Raw genomic sequence first — 19,336 nt, forward strand, 5'->3', positions numbered from 1 at the left:
TCACTAGACAAACAGGGTTGATGGAATTTGCTCCTCTACGATGACATCTTACCCACATCAATCCATCCATCCATGTCTGTCTGTCTTAGGGTTAGGGTTAGGGTTAGGGTTAGTTCGTCCATCCATCCGTTTGTTCATTCTTTCAATCTGTTTCCCCCTAATTATTTTAGCTGACTGTCAACCTTGTCTTAGATGTTTCTCCTTAAATTCATTTAAAGAGAACTAAAACAGACACAAATCAGACCATTGTTGACATACAGTAAGACATATTACAGTGGAACCTGATGAAAAGTGTTCAAAATCTCTGGATGTCTGATTGCAAACCTGAGCACCGTTTGAGATCACCTCTGAAATCCTGGCGTGTGACCATGTTAGTGCAAATTACCTGGGCCAAGTCATCGTTCTAGATGACTGACATCTGAAATGATAGTTTTCCAGCTCTGTTATGGTAATGACTGTAATAGAGCAGCCTGACTGTGCGATTGCTCTATACTGTATGTCCTTGAGTTTGGCAAGATGGGTGAATATGTGCACTTCAGTAAACACCGCATACGAGAACTCTGTTATGTTTAGCAGTATTGGCCCATATCTCACATCCCCCACTACGCTTCATTTCTCAGCACTGCCTCTACTCTATTATTGCATATATATTGCTATTCATAAAGGAGGAGTTGCAAAACACTTTAAAGGAGGGGGAGGAATGAGCAGCAAATGTCTCATCTACAAGGCGAAGACAATAAACTTCCTCATGCAAGACTGTGGTGGCTAGCTTAATGTTCCCTGACGCCACGCGGGTGGAAACATTAGACTGCACATTTGTTAATCGCCTTAATCAAATTTGATTAAGTGTCCATAGTCAACCTGCACCAATGCTTTCCTTCACAAAGCGTTGTGTGAACTGCCACGTCTATTTGAGAGATCTGACCCATCAATCTATCTTAAGATGTTGTGGTGATATTGTGACATGAGCCAGATGTTGCAACTGCATAGAAGACGAGCACTAAGCAAGCAACGTCGTTAACTTAATTGACTGCTCTAATCATACAAAATAGGAAAATCATACACAATGTCTCAATTTTGTCACTTGACTTTTACAGAAGTCTTCCACTTCTCAGATTGAACTCATATCGCATGCTTCTCTTCTACTTTCAGACGGCATCTTCAGATTCAAATATTCAAATTCTGTCTTTCAGATTCAAAGATTCCGGAATTCAAAGATTCCGGAATTCAAAGATTCCGGAATTCAAAGATTCTGGAATTCAAATATTCCATCTTCAGATTCAAATTCAAAAGTCCTAAAATCAAAATAATTCAATATGGAACATTTTTCCTCAAATTCCTTCAAGAACAAATGATCTGTCATTCAGATTAATTTTATATTGCAATAATACTCTCTGTCAGCGATAACTAAAGCTAAAATGATAAAAAAGTTACTTGAAAGGATACAAATGATAACTGAAATCAAATTAAATGTGAAAGTACTTAGTTTTAACTAGTTGTCAATGCAGCATTTCAAATTTTCATCAAGTTTAAATTCACTAAAATAATTGAAATTAAAATGTAAAAATTAATACAAAATAAATAAATAAAATAAAACTATAAAAGAAACGATTAATAGAAATGGCAAAAACACAAACTAATGTGCCAGATGTTGTGACTGCGTAGAAGACAAGGCACCAAGCAAAGCCATGTTATTTAATTAAGTGACTGCTCTAAACATCTAAAAATAGGAAAATAACACACATTGTCTCAATTTTGTCACCTAGACTTTTGTAATTCTCAAGCGTCTCTTCTAGTTTCAGACGAGATCTCAGAAATGTTCTTCATATTTAAAGAACCTGCAGTCAAAAGTCATTTTTTGATCAAATTTTTCCTAAGAACCAATGATAAATTAAGAAATCATAATAAAATTATAATAAAAACCATAATAGTATCTAACTGATACTAAAATAACACTGCTTTATGTATCATTGGTGTCTATTAAAAATTTGGTAACACTTTAGTATAGGGTCCAATTCACACTGATAACTAGCTGCATATTAGCATGTCTATTATTAACATATTGGCTGTTTATTAGTGCTTATAAAGTACATATAATGCATGACATCCATAATCCTACCCAATTCACTAAACTTAACAACTACCTTATAAACTACTAAGTTATCATTAAATAAGGAGTTAATTGAGGCAAAAGTTATAGTTAATGGTTAGTTAATAGTGTGAATTGGACCCTAAAATAAAGTGTGACCAAACATTTTCTTAAAGCATTTAAGGAGAAATGTCAGATTTTTGTCTAAAATTATCATGAATATCCATTCTGATCCAGACAAGAACATCTTGTAAAAAAAAAAAAAAAAAAAAAAAAAAAAAAAAAAAAAAAAAAAAAAAAAATATATATATATATATATATATATATATATATATATATAATTATTATTATTATTATTATTTTTTTTTTTATATATATATATATATACTGTATATTCGATATTAAAGATAACACCATATTCCATTTTCTGGGATGAGACACCAATTAGACAAAATGAACACCTTGTGTTTGTTGTTGATTTTGTCTAAATACATTTTCCCCTGATGCTGGTGTACAAAGAAACACCCTGGTAAGCAAGCGCATGAGCCTCGTAGTTGTGTGGTAAAGAAGCCATCACATGAAATACACAAGGGTGGTGCTAAACATGCCCTGCACGTGTTTTTTTTTTTTGCACGTTTCCCTCAAATGTGATTTCAAATGTTTAAAATGTCAAGAGGAAGAGGAATAGAAAACACACTTACGGACGGCTTCTCGACCACACGGCGCTCTCCAAATCACTCTCACAACCCTGATATCATCAGAGAGTGGGGCTGATTATTAAATGCAATGACACCTAATACCTTTATTCAACATGTCAGTTAATAATACAAGAGGAGTCTTTCTTTTTTTTTGCATAGCAGCTGAAAGAGAAGGCGAAGACAGTTGGTGCGGGGTTAAAGGAGCTGTAGTCGTGTAGGGGATTAGAGCAGGTGGATTCAGAGACTGCTGCTTTTATTCTGCAGCCAAGCAGTGTGAAAATTGAGTCGGAGGGGCACCGCGGGAGTCACATTCATAGCCATTTGCTTCCCCACATTACCTTCCTTCATTTCATCTTCACCGCGTGGACGACTGCCACAGTGCTGATGAGTTCGGGCCCCAGACCCCGCACCCTTCCAGAGAGCCATAGTTCAAACCTCTGCCTGTGAAAGAGAGGCTCTCCGCTGGCGTCAGGTTAAGGCTTTCAGCACAAAGGCAGGTGAACCTCTATTATATTCTCTCTGATGTGGACGCATTGATTCCTTTAGCTTTTCTGCGAGATGGGCCTGCAATAAAGATCAAATGGGCTATTCGGTTAAAGTTGATAGAGACACTGACAATGCAAGTCCTTCTTCTGGCATAGTGTTTATTTTTAAATGGAAACAGAGCATTAGAAACCTTTTTATCCATGCTTAAATACTTCATGTTAGATTCACAAATGAATCTAAATTGTGCTTACACTAGGGCTGTGCAAACTCCAGAATCAAAGAATTGGATTCTTTTTTTATTTTTATTCATGAGGTGGAATTTGAATCGGCCTCATCCCACAGGAAGTTAAACTGGAATTGATAGGAAGAGGAATTTACTGGATTCAGGTCCACCCCAGGTGATGCATTCTGGGAAATTAAATTCATACTACTGTTTAATATTTTGTGGTCATTAAGTCTCACCAAGGCTGCATTTGATAATTTATTTGCCTGATTTATGTCAGTCAAAGCTGAATATTCAGCATCATTCCTCCATTCTTCAGTGTCACATGATCCTTCAGAAATCATTATAATATGCTGATTTGCTGCTCAAGAAACATTTTTGATTATTATTAATATTAAACAGTTGCACTGTTTCATAGTTTTGTTGAAACTGTGATGCATTTTTATCAAGGATCTTTTTTGATCAAATGAATGCATATTTATTTAAAAAATATATATTAATAAAACTATTAATTTCTTTAAAATAAAATAGAATAAAATTAATGTTAAGCAATGCTTTGGTTTCTTTTGGAACCTTTTTTATAAGCATACAAAAATTTAATAAAATAAAAAAGCCAACTAACCACATTTTCTCTGAAAATTAGCACATCTGTAACCAGAAGCAGAACAATGACATTCTCATGTAAATGTTCTGGCAGATATAAATACACATAGGAAATGTCAACAGCTAAGCCATAATGCTTTGATCAGGTTTCTAGACTATTTGTGATTTTGTTCTTGATGTGTTAAGAGCACCTGCCCAGCAGGCTTTCTCTTTTAAAAGTCGCCTTTAATCTTTCTAAAGAATTTCCTGCCTACCTCGGTGAACTTTCAAGGAAGAGCTCAGTGTGCATTAAGGGCACAGTTCTGATATGTGAAGCTGTATAATTACTAACACCAGCAGTACAGTGTAAACAGACATAAATAGCACTTTTCCCAAATAAGGTAAAAAATAAGATCTGAAACTCAAATATTTCTTGAGTTTCAACAGATTTGAATAAATATAGCATTACATTAGTTGCTCAGTGCAATCCTCTGCAGTGAATGGGTGCCATCAGAATGAGAGTCTAAACAAGCTGACAAAAACATCACAATAATCCACCATAAGTCCATCAGTTAACATGTGCTGTAAAAAAAAAAAAGCTGTGAGTTTGTAAGAAACAAATCCATCAAGACATTTTGAATTTTTAAGCAACGCTTCTGAAGACAATACCAGTCAATAATCAATATTTGACAGGGGACAGGCCAATATCAAAATTTTTTTCATGCTAGTTAATTTTATCTTCTATAACAGTTTATCATCTGATCTTTTTCAATGTAAAATCCCATAGGATCTGTGCTTCTAATGCTTTTAAAGAAACTAACAGGACACCAGAGTCTTCCTTTGCTTCTGTAGTTAGAGTGTTGTGGTTATGTTACATGTTTAAAATCAGTTGTGTTTCGGGTTGTCATAAGCAGCGCCGACAGCGTTCTCGACAACAGGAAATCCAGATCTCTGCAAAGTTCCTTCCTCTTTTCGACAGAGTCAATGTCAAAACTCTGCTCGCTGCAGTTTGTTTCAGATTATAGCTGCTTGTAGGGGAAGAAATTCATCTTACTCTGCTCATCATCTTTCCCGTGTCAGGCTGCTGTCATCTAAATGGCTTTTGCCTCAGTATAATGTCAAAGTAAAGCCCATTTATTGGTGCACATTTCCCCTTTGTCACTATGAGGGAGAATAGGTGGCCACAGCATTGATCTGTCTGCCGGTGGCTAGATAAACCAGGTTTGCTTCACAGTGCTAGCGAGCGGATGTTTGCCCTCAGCCCCGAGCATCTGCTTTACATCACAGCATCTGTTCGGGCCTCTGCTCTAAAGAAGCACATTGAACTTCCACAGGCCAGTCATCTCACATCAGCATGGCAGTCGCTTCAGACCGGCAGTATTGATTCCGCTCAAATACAATCATCAAGTTTCCAGCGGTGGGGTAAACAGCAAAGATTTAACAAAGGAGCTAGTTTTCTGTGATCTTAGTTTCAAAAGAGAGACCCTTTTTTTTTTTTTTTTTTTTTAAATCAGACTTTTTTTGTCTTTACGTCCATGTCTGTCAGCTTTAAGACATTTTTACAGTATTTCTCATATGGGAAAATTTACCGAGGATGCATCCTGCACTACACAGATTTTTGTGTCTAATCAAATTCTTTCTTGATTCATTGTACCTCCCCCTGATTTACAAATAACATAGCCGTGACATAACTAAAGGCTAATGCCATCATTTACTCACCCTCCTCTTGCATCATTTCTGGGCAACACAAAAGGGGATTTTGATAAGTTGCTATTGTCCATTAAAAATATATGCTGCCCACAGGTGACAAACACTTCAAAAGGAACAAGCAACACACTAAAAGCGTTCCACATAAACTTCAGAAAACTTATAGTGCATTACTCTCTTTCCCTTTCTATATGATATTTATTTTTTCCACTTTTTGAAACTCAACAGTCCTGGTCAGTAATAGTGACTTAGAATATAGTGCATCAAACATTATATACAATTTTATACAAACACACACACACACACACATATTTCTCCCTTTTGGAAACAAAGTTAACACATTCTCTCAAGTAACATGTATCTGCTGTGTCTGGTCACATTATTCAAAGTTCATGGAAAAAAACGAAATTCGTCCACTTCCTCTGGATCTCAGCTAGCGTCTGTGGCTACTCAATTCAATATTGTTTAGTGGCTTCATCTGAGCTCTGTCTTTTATGTGTCTCTTTGGTTTCTGAAATATAATAAGGAATCATAAAATTAAATGTAAAAAAAATATATATATATATATATATATATATATATATATATATATATATATATATATATATATACACTATGTATCACCATGAGTTGAAATGTGTGGATAAGCAGGCATCCACCAGAAAAGGAAGAAATGAATCATCTGAAAGTTTCAATTTTGAGTGACGGCAAATGAAATGAAAAAGAGAAATGACATAACAAACAAAAACTTGTTCTTGGAATTGATGAGTGTGATCTCAGATCTGATCTGAATAGATATATATATAATAGTGTATTCACATATATATAAAGCAGTTTAGACAAAAAAATGAATACACTACTTCTATGATATTTAAATATAATATTTATGTAAATGTTTTTCCAACAAATCAAGTCCAGTGTAGTTTCAGCATTAATTTGCAGTTGGTCATTATCTGAAACAGCTGATAGGCTGTGTCAGTTAATTTTCAATTATTTTCAATTATTATTTTATTCATTTAAGTATATATACTATATATATTTAGTCCATCAGAAAGCCTGAAGACTATTACTATAATATTTTTGTTGTTGCTGCAGACTGACTTTTCATGGCGTTTCTCAAATACACTAATTTCTCATATTTCCACACCCAACTTGAGTGAATTTTTGGACTTGTGTTTCCATGGAATCGGCCTCCCATGCTGGAATCATGGAGCTGTTTCCATGACAATCCACCACCTGTTGTTCCGTTCCTTTCACACGTCTGCCATGAGATGATTGGCATTTGGGAATAACAAATTATAGAGGTGCATTTCTTTGTTAGGAGGCGTCAGATCTACGGTGTCTCATTTACACGTCTATACTGTAGGTATATCGAGTATATCCAATGTGTTAAAGGTTATAAGCAAATTTAGCCTCCTTTTATGTAGTTTAAAACATATAGTGCTTATTTTAGTCCCAGGAACGATGAATATATTTCAATTATATTTGTTTAGAGATTGCTGTCAGGAGGACTCAAGTGAAATGACGGTTCAATAATGGGTCGAAACTGACCTATTCAGTCTCACTATGAGAGGAAAGCTCTGAAAAGAGGTATGGTTTTTTTAACAATTAAATGGTTTGCAAAGGCTTCATTTTTCAAGGGAGAGGCCAGTTTTATAAATTCCCATGAAGAATTGAAAGGGTTTTCATAAGAATGACAATTTGTGGAAAGAAAAAGAACTTCCTGTATTTTGAGGTTGTTCTATTTTTAACTCTTTCATACTGTAAATACTAAAATAATCTTGTCATGCAGTGACATGAGGGGGACATGCAGATGTTTAATTGCATTATAAGTGCCATGTGCATTCAGCCCCATTGCATTCTGGTAGCAATTACAGAGGGTTTGTATGTATGCACATTATGGACTGTGTAAAGTACACATCCCAGAGGAATGTTGAAGTCTCTAAAGGCTTTTTATGAGAGATCCTGATCTCGGGGTAGTCAGATCTCTCTCAACTACACAAACACAAAGGTAGGATTCAGAGAGAAGCAAGCAGCACCATTTCGAACATCAGTTTCTTTTGTTTTGTGAAACTGCACCAGGGGACACAGAGTCTGCACAACAAACTGAAGGAAAAATATCAAATATTCATTTCTAATAATGTCCAAGTTTCCCAGGGACACAATGCAATAATATAAACCCTTTCAGTGTATAATATCAGCGCATAATTTACCATGCTCAAATATATTCTGCAGACTTTCCCCTAAAATTAGTGCAGAAAAAGTCCAATCTGGCATTTAAGAAAGATGCCAATGGTTGATATTGTTGGTTTGAATAGGATTTACTGTACATTATAAAAACCTAGCAGAATAGTGAAAGATCACTGCCAAACCGATGCCATAATATCTAATATGATCCCATAATGCCCTTTAAGTGCCACAGCACTTCCTATGATATCATAATACCTTTTATGATGTCACAATAGGCATTATGGTTTCATAATGATCTTTACGGTATAATGCCCTGATGTTACTGTAAAAAGTTTGAGATTTTTTTTTTATGTAGAAATGAATGCATATTCATCAAGGACAAAAGTGATCAAAAGTGGTACTATTTTTTAATGTTACAAAAGATTCATATATAAAATAAATGCTGTTGTTATTGTTTTTGTTTTGTTTTTGTTTATTTGTTTTTACTTTTTTTGAACTATTTATCAAAGCAGCTAATAGAATGATTTCCACTTATTTTAAATTGTGATAATATTTCAGAATTTTTCTGTATTTTGGTTCAAATAAATGAACCACTGGAGATTATTAAAGATCTCTGTGTCATGGAAGAGTTTTGAAACATGACACAGGATTTTTGTTTGCAATTTGTGTTGTTTTGTTGCATCAGGCTTGATGTGAACAGGCCCTCGTGTCTCTTTCCATGAAAGCGAAAGCTAAATGACATTCAGAAAACTGCATCACGAGCGTCTCATCGCTCCATCAATCACTACACATTATTTATAATTTATTTTTCTAGCTTCACAGACTAACGCCCGCACAAACCGTCGTCCATTTGCTGCTTAAATAATACAGGATTAACGACAGCATCATCTAACACAGCGGCATGGAACAGCAGTGTGAAATCATGAATTAACAGCCTGGTGGCTCCTAAATCATGTCAAAAGAGCCACAATCAGAGTACATCAAATTGATTTCTTCACTTGTGCCGTGATGACTGTTGCACGGGTTGAATAGCACTTGATTGTTAGATTGAGTGTGACTGCTGCACTGGGCCCATTAAAGCTTTCTGACAATGGCAGCGGAGTAATATTCTTAGCTTTTCCAGACGCTCATCAATGGATACAGAAATAACGCTGATGAACAAGCCTCCTCTATTTAACAGAGCTTGTTTCCCAAGAGCTGTCACTTAGCAACAGGACCGTCAGTGGACTCCTGGGCATCTGAGATGTCCTGTCAAGCAAATGACTGAATTCCACTAAAAGGCTATTAATAAAACCTTTTTACCTGGAAAACAAATCACCTTTAATGCATCCCATCAGGCATAGGCTGTAGCGTCTGATTAGCGTCTGGAAAATTCAGTCGCCAGAAAATTGCACTCCTCTCCGTCTTAAAGCAACGGCTCGTTCGTAAATAAAAATCTTCCCATCATGTCGTCTCAGATCTATCCATCTATCTATCTATCTATCTATCTATCTATCTATCTATCTATCTATCTATCTATCTATCTATCTATCTATCTATCTATATAATTGCAATTCTACATCACAAGTGATCCAAATTAAAAAAAAAAAAAAAATGGTAGAAAATATAAATACATTTAATTTCGAAGTGCAAATTATATACAGTTATTATAATGCAATATTGACTTTCAGCCCATAGTAAAAAGTTTGGCCACCTCTTCAATGGGGGAAAAAAGGAAGAAGTTTGTTAGGACTGGCATGAGGGAACGAAGAGTAAACGATGACAGCACTCTCATTCATGGCTGAACTATGCCTCTACCTCTGTTTCATCTTCAGTGGCGCACATGAAATCAAAGGACTTTTCATGTGCAATATGCCATGGCTAACTGCTTGATGTATTTCTTTTGTCACTGTGCAGTGGTTTCGCATCCCAGGGATTGAGTGTTAATGTCTAATAACACCAGATATATGAGTCTGCAATCAGTTACTGCAACTTTTACAGCCAATAAAATGATTTTTACAGATAAAATACATCATATCAACATTTTTCTCCATCTGCCAGATAATATTTGAGTTTCATAGTGTCAAGTGCAGGGTAATAAGCTGGTAAACAGACTCTACGGCATATGTCTCCAGCTCAAAGGACAAAATATGTCTCTCCATCTATTGATCTGGCTAGGAGAGAATAGCTAGTTGTTCCCACTAGAGATGCTGTAGTGTTTATAAAGATGTGAATGTGGTTAAACAAGGCATTAACACTCAATCTGGCCTTAGATGAATGATTATGTCTCTAGGGAGCTGTAGCTGCCACCTCCTGTTTGTGTTTTAGTAGTTTACAACTAACAGTCCTTAAAAGATTAATCTGTCTGAAAGATAGAAAAGATCATCCGTGTGCATATCACACGGCCAGCACTGTGACCTGAGCCGAAATGCTTCTGGATGGTTAATGTTATACCTATAAAGTACTAAAATTACTAAAAGTGAAATAAAAATAAATAACATCTACATAAAAATACATTTATTTTATCAAATATTAAATAATTAGAACTGAACATATAAAAACAAAAGCTACATATTAATAAAGACTATGATGCATGAATACTGAAACTGGATGCGCATAAAGACCGTTATTAAACTTACACTGGAAATTTGGTTTATTTTTAATGAAAAAGATGCAATATAATACTACAAAAACACACACAACATCCATCAGAGCCAGATGACACAGAATGGCAGTGTTCACACGGGCTCCTTTCCTGGTGCATTTACCAATTTAAGACAACAAAATATACCTGGAGAGAAAGCTATTCATCAGCATTCCCATTCTTCTCAATGGCAGTCGCTCAGCTGGCGTGTGCAGCCTTTGTGGTTTGCCATCTTTCATGGGTACAAATTTGTGACATCAAACATGCTGCATGTGGAAAATAATGTTTTTTTTTTGTTTGTTTGTTTTTTTACGGATCATGAACACATTACAGTGCAACCAATAAACACAATTAAGCCTTCAGAAACAGCTAATTTACCACCACTTTAAATCTATCAGTGATTATTACTGTTAACTAAAACTATGCTGGAAAAAAAAATGTATTTACCTGTTTCTGTCTAATTTACCTGGAGCAAGCTATCCGTCAGCATTTCCATTCTTCTCAATAGCAGTCTCTCAGCTGGCATGTGCAGCTCTGGGACAGGCCATCTTTCATGCACTGTAAAAATTATTCTTTTTTATTTATTTTTTTATGAGTTATAAATAAAACAAAAGATATTGCCATTTGTTTTACAAGAAAATATTTCAGTCTTTCTACTTCAAAAAATAATAATTTAATTTGATGTGTTACATACTGTTTCCTTGCAATTGACCAGCATTTCTCAATGAAAAAATGTTTAAAAGTAATTGAACATGAAAAATCTGTGACGTCAAAAATGGTACATTGCATCTTAATGGAAGAGTGCAGTACAATAGCAATTGCACATCACAATACATAATTAAATGGTTAAAAACTGATGAGGGAGATAGAAGCAATAGCCCCTCACTGAAGTTCACAAGATTTATTCAGGGGGTGGAGACGGGTAGATTTAGGGAAATGGAAGGTGGGAGGACCTCACCCCTTGGATCTTGTGTTCTGCAGTGAGGACCATCTCGAAAGAAGCGGGTCATTGGAGAGGTAGTAGACATGAGAGGAGTCACGGGAGGGGATGATGGGAGAGGCAGAATGAGGGGAGGAGAGAGATTTGGGAACCACTCCACAGCCACAGCTTGATTCTCTCACAAAGGTTCATTAGTAAAGTAATTAATGCGTGCCGCTGTGCCCTGGGGCTCGTGCACCGACTGTGAGCAATGACTACTAATGACATAAAGCAGTCTTCCACAGAGCCTAGCCTGAAGAAACACTTCCACACATGACACTGCAAATTATCCTATTTCATTAGCCACACAGACAAACATATTTCACAGAGGCCTCACTGCATAAAAATAAAAGTTCCTTATTGGCATCGACGGTTCCACTTAGAACCTTTAACGTCCATGGAACCTTAAAAGAACCTTAAAAGTGGGAAACAGCAAAGACTATAGAATTCCCAAAACGTGTCACTTGTTTAGTTTTGAATGGGCAAAAATGCAATGCTCAATATGGCCATTTTTTATCACTATTTGAGCAAAAGAAACATAATTTATGTGATGTGTATTAAATTTAATCATAAGAGGCGTTTTAAAGATGGCCGCCGAGCAAAATGACTTGCCCTAAAAATTGTTTAGGAAATAGTGTCGTTGGTACTTCGGTAGCAAGTTGATATTTACATTTTAAAAACTGAATTAAACTAGTCTTTCAGTAACATGGGAGGCATCGTGACAACAGAGCTGAGAATCTAAATGCAGCTTTTAATGACGAGTGGTCAAAACAGGCAGGGTCAAACACCAGCAAACAGGTACAATCCAGGGCGAGACAAAAGAGTAATCCGATAAACAGTCCAAGGTCAAAAAACAAGAAGGCAAGGCAAGGCAAGGTGGAGACAAGGAACAGGATACATGCTAAGCAATAATCAGCAAAGTGTGTGTGGATGTGTGCAACCTTTATAGTGTTCCTGATAGGAAACAGGTGTGGTGCAAAAATGAGTTACTAGGCAAGGGTTTAAGGGAATTGGAGTCCTGAGAAAACAAAGACAATACCCCTTATCGTGACATTTTCGCAGTACCGGTAGTACAAATTACTAGGTTGATTCAGTTCCCACTGATAGATGTCTGTTTTCTAATGTCCTCCTGTGTATATGAGAGCACGCTTTGTGATAAATGTCAAACGTTTTTATGTACAACGTGTTTTTGCAGCGTTGAGCATTGTAGCCAATCACAGACGTGTTTGTTGAGCATGTGAACTCAACAGCCAATCAGAGGCGTCTAAATCAGTTTCTGTATATAATCCAATCATAATTTGAATAAAAGTTTTATATTCCATGATGCTGCATACACACTGCAAAGTTTTGGCGTGATTATATTCTGTATGTTCCGTATTGAAATGCAGGACTGAATCTGAAATCGCATTGTTTGACATGATAATCATAACAATGGACGGGACAAAAAATCTGATAGATCAAAGTAGATCTGTACCTATAATGTGTATAGTTGCTTTTAATTTTTTCAAATAATTTTCAACTTTTTTATGCAATGTTTACATACATTGAACCGATTTGAAGGCTACATGTTAAAAGTTTAATGTTAACATTTTTACTATTTTATTTATTTTAATTAATCTAAGTAATAATAAAACATTTTATTTAATTTTCAAACAGTTAAATAATAATAATTATTATTCTAATAACAATAAAACTTTAAAAAAAATTATTAGTATTAAAATATTAGTACCGACAACAATAGCAGAAAAATGTTCTTTACACTAAGAAAATAATGGTTCTTTTAAGAACTGTTCACTGAAAGGTTCCAATATGGTTCTTCTGTGGCATCCATGTGAAAATCTGCTTTTAGAAGCTTTATTTTTAACATTGCACATGGTGCTGAAAATAGCGAGCTCACCAGATCTAGTGAGAAACTTTCCAGATGAGTTATTAACATGCTCCAACACATGCATGCCTTTAATAGTCATGAGATAAAATGGCGCGGAACCACCTAACGTGCTGTAAAACCTAAGCAGTTCCTTCCCACAGATCTTTTATTCTAACCCTCTCTCATCGTTCATGCAAATCAGATTGAACCGTTTTCCCCAGCGGCAGAACACCGCATTCTCTCCGCTACCCAAGCCATACTGTATCTCTGGGTTAATTCATTTCATACTCATTTCTTTTTAAATGCACTGGCTCGTGAATGTTCTGTAGCACCAGTGCTGGGTTAAAGGGCACGGGGACCGGATCACATCACAGCAGAGATGCTCACAAGTCTCTGAGCTAGAGTCCAAGTCAAGTCTCAAGTCTCTGAGCTAGAGTCCAAGTCAAGTCTCAAGTCTCTGAGCTAGAGTCCAAGTCAAGTCTCAAGTCTCTGAGCTAGAGTCCAAGTCAAGTCTCAAGTCTCTTTATTATATTAAGTCTCTGGTTATAATAAATGTTGCATCACGTACAGCGACCCATCCAAGCTGCTTAGAACACTGCATAGCTATATATAAGGAATTCAAAGCATGTAATATGTTATTATGACAACTCTATTTATTAGCAAACAATATCAACTTTGATTTTGGTATATAATCAGTGTAAACAGGCTATTGCAACATGACAAAAACACCAAGAATGCTTTACTTTTAAGTTAATATCTGTATTTTGCATTTATGGATTCAGTAATGGCCTTCTGTCTGTCCTGGCTGTATAGCTGCACACCTCTTGTCTGGCTTAAGAATGAACAAAGCTACGCTGACTTATGTTATTCATACAATACCTACTCACAAATAAACATCAAAAACAAAGCCGGCTGCAATGAATTACTGTGCAAAACAGCTTTTACTACAAACACTTCCACACAAGAACATTGTTATCACACAAGAACATGTTGATAGAGAACCAAAAATATTTAAAGTAGATAAAATTAGAATAAATAAAATGGAAATGTCTACATACTATTACTACTGTAAACTTTGCAAATAGGACATCAGCCCCTTCAAGTCAATGAACAATAACAAAGTGGGCTGCAATGAATATCTGTGCAAAACGTCATGGCTCCGCTCCTACCCAATGACAGAGGCACGCAGGTTTTTTTCCACTGGAGTACTCACGTGAAGGATGCGTGCACAACTAATAACTAATATCATCACGCTATAAAGGGTTGGCCTGCGCTGGGTGCGCCCCTCCCCTATAACTGTTCTGTCTCGCGGACGAGCTCATTTGTGTGCATCTGTGTGAAACACGCGCTCTGAAACACGCATAGGAAAAAAGAGCGACAGAAAGAACGGCTCCCCTCCAGCCGTGACTCGGCTCCCATCGTTCATGTTTATGAGCCGTTCAAAAGAATCGGTTCGTTCGCGAACGTCACAACTCTAACAGCGAGCTCATCTGACGTTTACTAAAAATTAACATTGTTCACGAGTCCCGGAGCTCGAGTCCGAGTCGAGTCTGAAGTCTTTCGAGGACGAGTCTCAAGTCGAGTCTGAAGTCACTGTTTGTGCGACTTAAGTCGCACTCGAGTCCGAGTCTCAAACTCGAGTCCCCATCTCTGCATCACAGAACTGAACATCTGTGAGTGGAAAGACACGGCTGTCTGACATTGAAGTGGACTCTTGCCTGACTGACAGGGAAGCTCATGGGGCCAAAAAAAAAAAAGAAATCTTTTCAAAAAATACTGCTGAAAAACACAAGCATGTATGTGTTCTTGAGTAATCATTCACTCTCGGATGGGTCGCATATTAGAGTTAATGTAAAAATAATTACATTTCTTATTAATAGTCTCTGCGGCACTGGCCACAGTCTACTGCTGTAATTGAGTTTTTGTGTCTAATGTCTTTGGGCAAGGGTTACCATTATTACTCTTACCATTATTAATCACAAGAAATAAACTTTTACCATGGCATGTGACTACAGATTTGAGTTTTGCAGGCAAAATAATATTATTAAGCCTGTAAATGTCACATTTCCCCTTCCACGCTTTGTTATTTGAAAATAATTGATATTATAATTCTTCCAGCTAAAAATGTTTTGACATTAATGAATATTACCTAAAGCTAAAACTGAGACACATACTTAGGAGACAGCTTTATTGCTCAGCAATTAGACATAATGCAGTCCTCAGATGTTTTTCACCAACTTTGTCTATTTTTTCTTCTGGACACCTAAAGATAGACTCAAAGGAGTATTAGTGACATATAGCAAGGGAAGAGAGACATTTTTTATACATGGTGCTGTAAGGGTCAATTGAGATGCCCTGCGATTCACTGAACGAACCGTTTAACATCAAATCTGCACTGGATATTAATATTCAAACTATAGTGAAACACTATCAATTAGCACAATAACAAGATCGGCAGTTTAAGACATTAACTTTTAAGCATAAAACACAAGATACTTCTCTTTTCAATATGAATAAGGCTTTATTAGATAAATCTAAGACATATAAACTAATCTAACACATAAACGCACGCACTCACACATTCACACAAGTTGCAGGAAGATCGAAAGTTAGGGAAGAGTGAGTTTAAGAGAATGAAAATGTGGAATCCCAAGTTTACAGCAATTCGTGAAATTGCATAGACATGAACAACCATCAATCACGTAATTAGCCCTCGCATTGAGTTCCTCAATGAGGTTAAAATTATATTAGATACACCAGCACAGATCAGAGTCTGGAGGAGTTACTTGCATCTCCTGTGTAAAGGGGTTCCATTTGTTGTCGTTGGAAAGGGGGTTTCCCGATGTAGCTGATTGGCTGGAAGTTCAGTAGTCGCTGAAGTGATGTCTTGGGAAGCCCATGGTTGGGTGATGGCTGAAGACGTGGAGTTGTGTAGCTGGTTGAAGTTGCACCCGAGGTCAGACTCTGAGACACGGCGTTCCAAAACTTAACTCAGAACACAAAACTCTCAAATGGAAAAGAAAAGAAACTAAAGTAAAAGAATAGAAGTAAAGTTTGACGAGACTAGGAGGTGTTTCTTCTCAACGTGGCTAAGTAGCAGCAGGCGTGCAGGCCGAAGCACACTGGAACCGCGCTCAAAGAATACTAAAAGTCATGACTAGGAGCAGAAACTAAGAAGCAAAGCTAAAAGCAAAATTTGATGGTGTCCTGAGTACACACCTCAAATGTTGTCTTGACCAATCAGATATTGTGTTTGCTCGGGGTATCATAAATCATATGTTATCTTATCAAGCACGTGGTCTTAATTTTTCCCACTCTTGCAGGGTATAATTTTGGACATGATTCCTATAACAATAAATTTGACAACTAAGTGATGGTCAGAAAGATTTCAAGCAAGCAGATTGAAACACATACATACTAAAAATGAATATGAATCCTTAAGATATCCAATAGTTATTAAAAGACATACACAATAAGTGATTATAAACATGGTAGTCAAATGTGTAGGTTACATGAATATGGAGTTAAGCAATGGACTGATATTCATTTCTAAGTCTTTTTGAGTTCATTTTTGTGAATCTCCATCTATAAAAGACAGTTTCTGTGAAATTCTCTAACATAAAGATGTTCTGTGGAGACCAGAGGTTAAAAGGTCCCCTTACTAATTTCAGTCTGGTTCTGCTAGGTGGGGGGAAGTCAATCCAAGGATCTTGTTTAGTCTCATGGGTTTACATGTGATGGTCGGCTGTGCATCTCTTTGACCATCAATCTTGATTACTTGCCCCAAATTTTACAATCTCTTCTCTGAATTGAAATTGTCAATAATTGTTCTAGTAGTGTTAATGTTGAAAGCTGTGAGTTGGTTGGCTGGATATCTAGCTTCAGACTTGTGGCACTAGGAATTGATTTAAACCATCCTGTTGCCTTTCAGAGGAATTCGGCTCCTCGTGTATCAATGCTTCTGATCGAATATTTAATTTGTCTAGTTCGGGTCTGATACGCTACAGGGCCAAAAATTAAACTTGTTTGAACGCCATGGGCCAAAATTAATGTTGCATTTTATCCAAATATATATATATATATATATATATATATATATATATATATATATATATATATATATATATATTTACTTTTTATTAATCAAAGTCATTATTTTTTTCAATGCAAAATAAAACAAAATATAAATTAGAAATGAAGATATATGGCATGTATGTTTTTTTTGTGTGTGTGTGTGTGTGTTTTTCTTCCAGTGATATGGCATGGCAGGCCAAATCAACGATCATTAGAAGTCAACTTTGGCCTGGTTTGGGCATCTCTGATGTAAATCGTATGTAGTTTGTACTTTTGATTGCGAAATGTATCTTTTGAAGCTAAAGCAGCTATCTATGAGGTTCCCGGGATCTTTTACTCAAGAAAATTTAATCTGAAAGGCTTGTGCATTTGCACTATATTTTTATCTATATTATATCATTACTCTCTAGGAGAAACAATTGAGATATTATAGAGTGCTCCTTTGTGATTTGTCTATCCTATGGGATGAGCTATCTCATATGTTATCAAAGGCTGATCTGCTCCAGTTCACGGGTCTGAAAAAGACTTTTCAATATTAGCTGCAACAGAATTTGGTGTTTTGGGAGTTCGTACGGTGATTAAGGCCAGCTTAAGCAACATCCCAATACGTGTTTTCCCAGTGGCATGTGATCACATTTCTTGCTTATTTTTTTCTACAAGGCACAGAAAGTGCACATACAGAGATGGCGGAGAGAGCTAATAGCATCGACTGTGAGAGGGCAAACCCAGCATGCATCTGCCTGTTGGGAGAGTCTCTGTTTACACACAGAAAGCAAAAAATCAAATCAAACATACCAGGATTAATTATACTTAAACAGATCCAACCGTGCACATACGGTTTAGAGGGCTTTTGTATCTGTGGACTATTTTCTCATCATTCGTTTTATCTCACGGCTTGTGGAGAAAATGATTGAGCAAACCAATATTATTTTTAGTTGGCCAATGATTTGCCTGAAGCACCCTTTGCTTTATTGTGTGTGCTATTTTACAATGGAGCTTTGGAATTACGCCTGAGAAAAGAAGAACATACATACAGCCACAATCAGGCCTTTCTATCGGCTGGATCTTATGATTTATATTCTGTTTGTACAAGCCAGGGTGCAAAATGAACACTCACCAAGTGCAAAGAAAAGGGGGTTGAACTTGTTTTTAGCACCGTTTGTGAGTAAATACAAGTGGCTGAAAAATAATTATCTGTTTGAGATGTTTAAGCTAAGTATGATAGTAATTTCTTCCATTAAGTTACACATACTAAAATAAAAAAAGCTCTTATTTATCAAGATTAACTTGTCTAAGGCTTCTATGGTTTTATTTTGAAATTATTATTTTATTATCTTTTTTGTTTTATATTGAATATTTAAATATTATTTACCAATTTTTAAAAACATTTCAATATACTGTATGAAAAATGATAAACAGAGGCTTCTAAGATTATTGTTATTATTATATTGCAAGGATAAAAACTTATATATATATATTATACTCAATAATTTTTTTTTTTTTTTGCAAAATTCAGTTTTATGGCTGGTAAATTTCCTCAATTTCCTCCACTTGGGATGAGCATATGGTGCAAAAAGCTATTTTTTGGGCCGTATTTAAAGCAAAAAGAATATAAGTATTGCACAGTTTGTCATAGACCATGATACACCTGCAAGCTGGATCTGAAATTGTTATCTGGAAATATGAGGGTTTTATCGTTTGTTTGGTATTCATAGCTGAGCCACACCACAGTATCGCTTACCAGAACTGATGTCGAGTCACACACATCTGTCTGGGTGTAAATATAGAGTTGTTCTAACATTAAAAAGCAGAAGAAGG

The 19,336-nt window shown here is 36.1% G+C and overlaps 1 protein-coding gene across 2 annotated transcripts in view; it reads left to right on the forward strand.

The window, feature by feature from the left end:
• Positions 1 to 19,336, forward strand: part of LOC113059349 (raftlin-like) — an 87,732-nt gene that overhangs the window by 24,566 nt on the left and 43,830 nt on the right. The gene's annotated exons all lie outside the window — the stretch shown is intronic.

This window comes from Carassius auratus, chromosome 41, assembly GCF_003368295.1.
Source record: "Carassius auratus strain Wakin chromosome 41, ASM336829v1, whole genome shotgun sequence".
Classification (NCBI taxonomy): Eukaryota; Metazoa; Chordata; class Actinopteri; order Cypriniformes; family Cyprinidae; genus Carassius; species Carassius auratus.